General features: G+C 42.5%; 1 long non-coding RNA gene across 1 annotated transcript; it reads right to left on the bottom strand.

Annotated features, from left to right (window-relative positions):
• Positions 1–1192: 1192 nt before the first annotated feature.
• LOC144101934 (uncharacterized) lies at positions 1193–5672 on the bottom strand. The gene is made up of 2 exons (XR_013308108.1): positions 4913–5672; positions 1193–4142 (listed from the first exon to the last, which is right to left on the bottom strand). It is a non-coding gene; the product is annotated as an uncharacterized LOC144101934 (long non-coding RNA).
• Positions 5673–6104: the final 432 nt, after the last annotated feature.

The raw sequence follows: 6104 nt of genomic DNA, 5'->3' as shown, positions 1-6104 counted from the left end.
ATCTCGTCAAGGAGAACACACCGAGTGCGCATCCCTTATTATCAACTTAAATGTGCAAAGCCGGGGAAAAAAGATTCTTTTCTGGCATTAATAACAAACCACATAAAACAAAGCGAAAACTTCCCCCCCCCCCACACACACACACACAACATAATTTGAATAGAGCGTACCCTCACAAAATTCAGTGATGTACTCATATTTTGCTTCGCAAGCCTGAACGCATGCACTTTTGTGATGTAAGTGGCACATATATTACTTCATAAAAATTACAAATGTCAGCAATTTTGCTTGTTTTTCCCTTCCTAGAAAGGCATAAATTTTTTCTACTTGTTCAAGTGAATGCGTAACACTCACGACCACCACACAGAAGCAGCTACACTATATGTGCGATGCAAGTAAGCACAACATTCTGTGAGGTGGGGCAAAATTATTTTCTTGAGCACTTACAGGCCGCCTCACCTCCCTTGCTGTCCACACAAGCAACACGAGTCAGGCAGCGTCTTGAAGTTTCTTCGTTGTAGAATAACAGTTAGGCACCTACCATAAAATAAAGCAGCTCCTTTAGATGCCTGATCAAGTACAGTACAGCAAGCTTCCAAGTAAGAGAGAAAGATATATGCCAGAAAAGGTGGAGAGGTCGGATAAGGAAAAGTTCCTTCACCTGTTATTCCACAAAGGGGCAGGGGAGGAACATAGAGGTAGAGAGTAAATATCGGTGACGACACCATATTACAGTAAGACACATGCAATGTGCAAGATATTTGCTTTATTTGCTTTGTTTTATGGGGTTTATGATCCCAAAGCGAGTCAAGCTATGAGAGATGCTGTAGTAGAGAGCTCTCGATAATTTCGACCCCCTCGGGTTCTTTGCCGTGAACTGTCATTGCACAGTACACGGGCCTCTACTGCTGCGGCCGGGATTGAACCTGCGTCTTTCGGGTCAGCAGCCAACCACCATAACCACTGAGCCACCGCGGCAGCTTTATTTGTATGATTCAAGAAACTTAAATTAATGTTCATGTATGCACACTCATTGCCTAGTACATGTCACACAAAGCCCGAACATGTGTTTTGGGGCCAAGCATTCCGGTTGGTCTTGCACGCAGTATTTAAAGAGACAACTAAGTGGCACCATGAGCCGAAGAGCTGAAGGAGAACAAAAACATGACAGTAAACTTAGGAGCACTAGAGACAAGGAGGAAATTAATTTATTTCCATACTCTGAAGGCCCGGAAGTATACAAAGAAGAGTGGGGGAACACATAAAATTGGTAACTGCTTTTTTGAATTTAATACAGCCAAATATTGCAGCAATAGAGGTAGGAACATGGCAGGAAAAACAAAAGCGTAAGATTAGACAGAAAATAGGCAAGACATTCAATGTTGATGTCGCCCTCAGGACAACATATGGGAGGCACCAATACAGACAGCGGTAGTGTTCTGGTTAGGGTACTATTAAGATAAAAGTCTCCAGGATGCACAAAAAGCAATCTAGCCAGCGACGGTAGCCACTGGCTTCCGGTAGGTTTTTTAATGTGTGCACCACATAGGATGTATTCGTGATAATTAATAAACCAGAGGAGATTGTTCAACACGAAATAAATTATCCTCACAGCACCATACAATACACAGCTAAAAGGAGAAGTCAGCAGTAGGAATTGCAACGATACGGTGCATGTAGACCCCTACGTGAAGACTTCACGCCACAGGGTTCACTTTTTAGCTGTGTAGTGGAGTATTCAAGGCACCCATCATGCTATAAACTTCTGCGAGGTGAGGAAAACCCTTATTTTAGCCTTTCAAGGCCCTTTAAGCTTCAAGAATACTGAGTTTTGCACTTCGGGGATCAAAAGCAGACCATGTGGCCTGAAGACTTGACTACAACCCTGCAATTCATTACAATTGAAGACAGCTGGCGCACCATTAAAAACCAAAACAGAAATGCCAAATACAAAGCAGAACAAGCATTCCAATTTTTGATCTAGGCATTGTTTACAAACATACATACTGGAGCAGTTGCTATGCTGTTGTATTCTGCCAGAAAAATATGTGCTGCAACCATAAAAAGCACCCTATTTAGAGGACGATGGATGCTAAATGGGATTGAAATGAATAAATCAGTGACAAGTAAAGCAAACCACGAGAAAAATTATTTTGCAATGTACGCAGTTGTGTACAAAGTGCCCTAAAGGGTTGAATGCAATTTTCTCATGCATTTAGTCATTTGCATCTTTTTTTTGCCGAACATCAGCACAGCCACGCATGCATAGATAATTTTACACAGAGGTGGGATTAGACATTGGTGGCACTGACACAGTTAATCGCAAGGGAAGGCCTGAGTACTGGGTAAAGTAGACAATAAACTGGTGATCAGGATAGATGTAAGTGAAACTGGTGTATTTTGTTGACTAAACAAATCAACTGTAATACAAAGGCAGAGAAAACTGCAATATGTTAGTGGAAATTGAGTGCACTGGAAGATATATTGCACAAAATTTGAGCCTCCTGAAATATTAGCTTGTTTTAAAAAAATAATTGCTTTGCTTCCAATTTTTTTTTGAAGCTCAAGCAAAATTTCGGAGCAAGTCAGCTGTAGAACAAACTTCCTTTCTGCAAAGTATCACAACAAACACATTTGTTTTTGATACAAAAGAAAATTTCATGACTGCTGCAGGACATGTGATGGCAATGACAGTAATGAGCCGATTGCTGCTGCCACACAGCAAAAGTGGTAAAATCCCGCACACATCAGGGTCACAGAGGCAGATTTCTCTGGTAACAAGACAAGTTGCAATGTGTGAAAGAAGTGTGATGCGGTATATGTGCACATTGATAATGCCCATTTCACGAAGTGCCAAATCCAGTAGATTCCTGTGTTGAATCAAAAAATAGCAATGCGTCCATTGATGCCCCAGTTTTACCAAAGAAACATAGGTTGAACAGATTGTCTGGAATTTTTGTCAGATTCGCCTAACAGCATTAGCAGCAGCCAAGAAGCATAGTGCCAGCAACAAGGTTGGTAAAAGCAGGGCCTTACACAGCAAAACTGGTCGAACTAGCAGACAGCTTCCTTGTCTTTCATTCATACAAGCTTGGCAGATGGCAAACATGAAAGAGTTGCCTCACTTTTTGCTCAGAGGAAAACTAGTGGATTGCTGTATCACTACACATAGCATTTAAAAGCAACAGTAGAAAACAGGCACAGAGGCAAAGAAATGTCAGGAGACAAAGCTTGCTTTGCTCTGTGAGCACACACAGATGACACATTAGGGACCTCCTATCGGACGAACAGTTGCCTACAAAATCAGACTGCGCCCTGAGCAAGATGTGATAAATGACTGCATACACATCTCTATGTTTCGTGCATGTCAAGAAATTTCAGTGAAGCAGTAATCACGTCATGGAGCACAAACTTTTAACAGAAATCAAAGAGAAGTACTGGTTCAAAGCTCTGCTGGCAGGAGAAAAACATTTTGGTGACTTCCTCTGTTTCACTGCACTAAAGCACCAACATGCACATTCTGCATAAAGAGAGCACACAGCATTGCAGTACATTAAGAATTAGCAACTGTTCAGTAGCGTTAAAGCATGTGTATAAGCACACATCCGGCCAATTTGCAGATGGTAGGATTAAAGTTTCTTCTACGCTTCCTGTCACGTGAAGAACTGCAGCATTAGAGAAAAGCCTAGTCTACACATCAAACACACCTGTTATTACACACTCTAGTGAGAAACTGAAAGGAAAATTTGGTCCTGTTTAAAGAGCAGCACAAAAATCACAGACTTGAACAGCTTTCTTGCTGTGTGCAATGAAACTTGAAGCACAAAAAATGTTTACATAGACTGATCATAGCATGACTACAGGTGAAAACTATGCCAGTGAGTCCTGCAGCTAAGTGCGGATGCATGCAATGTGTCGCACAGTGCAAGTTGTGATTGCCTTTGAAAAGAATCCTGTTCCATATGTACAGCACTTGACACCTGTGAAGACATCCAATACAACCCTTCCAAAGAATGATTCTTTGCTTGAGAAGCACTCTAGCTGAGAGGTGAACGATGTTGAACCTTGCAGCAGCATTCCTCAGCACATGACTTCCTAGGATAGCAGTGATGCATCGAAGAGGCACAATATACACATGTCACCTGGAAGGCAATCAACACTGTCTTTAGTGCGTGAGCTTGAGTGCAATGCAAGTTTCATACACACAAGAGAAAAGACTTTCAAATACGAGACATCACAGGGCTGTAATTATCAAACTAAAGTTTCATGTATGACTGTAACTACTACTCACATAAACTGCTTTTGTAACAGTTATATTTTATTGGTCATCTCTATCAAAATGATGGAGGAAGTAAAACAAAACTGTGAAAACAGCTTGACTACAGCCAGACTGATGGGTATAAATAATTATTACATATTTATTTTTATTGTGTTGCAGTGAAGGCAACTGCTACACGGCACATTGTAGGGGAAGTCCAAGGTTAACTTTACCTCAAAATATTGAACTGCATTAAAATCTCACTACACGAATGCTTTTGCAACTGCATTTATCAAAATGCAGATGCCAAGCCATTGCATTTGTGTGCAATGAAAGAAAACCATAGACATGCAGACGCCCTACGAGTCACCCACATCCGCATATTGTAGTAATCTGAAAGCTCGTTGTGCGTTTTACTTTACAGAGAAGACTATTTTGAAATGCTGTTTTTATTTGCGCAAGGCTTCCTCGCTTAATAGGCTACAAATAAATGTGCCACGAGATTCACAGCTCTTTGCATGTGACCAAAAAAGGGTAGGAACATAAGGGACTTGTTATTACACACCCGAAGAAAGCCACCAGCCATCAATATGAACTTTGCATGCAGCCATCTGAAGAAAGTCAAAAGCAATTTTTCGTTGCTGTTTCCCTTACCTCATCGATACTCGAGACGATGTACCTGGCACATGTACGCTGCCTTGCTGACACCGCTGTCTTCAGAAACTGCCCTTATACACACAGACACTGATGCACACAAATTGAGCACACAGGTGATGCACTGATGAGGGCAATTTCCTGATGAGCGCAGTCCCGCCGACAACCCGAGCACATTCTGGAAGCATGTTGCTCAGCCGGCAGACAACCATTTGTGCCACCCTCTCATCACTCACGCAGTTGAATATCAGGTCAGCGACAGCGTGTAAATAGAGGCAAACACTAAACTAATTGGTGTCCAGACGTTCACAGCTACCGATCGCGCCTTGAAACACAGGATCAGAGTAACGGCCGGAGCATCTACAATACCATGTTTAAGGGAGACCAGTGTGCTCACGAGCTGCCCCTTGCCGCAAATCTTCTTGCACAGCCACCACACCATATATCGCTGGCCAGGCAGTCACACTCCCGAACCGGGCAGTCCTTCGAAAACACTGAGGCGCACTCACGAATGCTTCGCTTCTCGCAGCCTGTGACAACAAACGGCAGCTACGGACGCCGCCATATCCGTGCTGTAGCAACCGCGACCGCGCGGACCGATAATTTCTTATCATGAGAGAAGCGTTTGAAACGGGAGCGCAGCTAGAGTCCTCACGCGGGTGTAAAATTACGCTCTGATAATTAAGGCTCTAAAAGGCTGCTTAATTAAGAGGTACCATTATAACGCCGTTTCAATGCTTCTACATTCAAAACAACCATGTTTCGGAACAGTTTATTACTTCAAATAAGCGCCTACCAAACTACGGTGAGCTAACAGCCGTATAAATCAGTTTGGTCATAATTCGACTATGTCCACCATAATTCGACCATCTTGCGGCCGTCTCAAATTATGGCGGCCAAATGGGGCATTTTTCAGCAATGGCAGCATTTCCTTTGCGTCACTAAACGTCATTTTGACCTCACTGAATTATGCTTGCGTATCACGTGAATCACGTGACATTCCTCCAGCCAATCACATTCTAGGAAGCAACCCTCACAGTACGAACTTTTTTTTCTCAAAATTGCTAAAACGAGCCAAGTGTTTTCTTCCATGCCAGCTGTAGCTTCGTTTTTCCTCCACAGACATTTAAATTTGCCAACCCGGCACAAAATATAACTGTGCTAAAAATCAGTCTTCAAGTACACGTCATTT

The sequence above is a fragment of the Amblyomma americanum genome, chromosome 8 (assembly GCF_052857255.1).
Source record: "Amblyomma americanum isolate KBUSLIRL-KWMA chromosome 8, ASM5285725v1, whole genome shotgun sequence".
In the NCBI taxonomy this organism is placed as follows: domain Eukaryota; kingdom Metazoa; phylum Arthropoda; class Arachnida; order Ixodida; family Ixodidae; genus Amblyomma; species Amblyomma americanum.
Note: the sequence above shows the minus strand (reverse complement) of the source record. Positions and strands in the feature narration are given on the sequence as shown.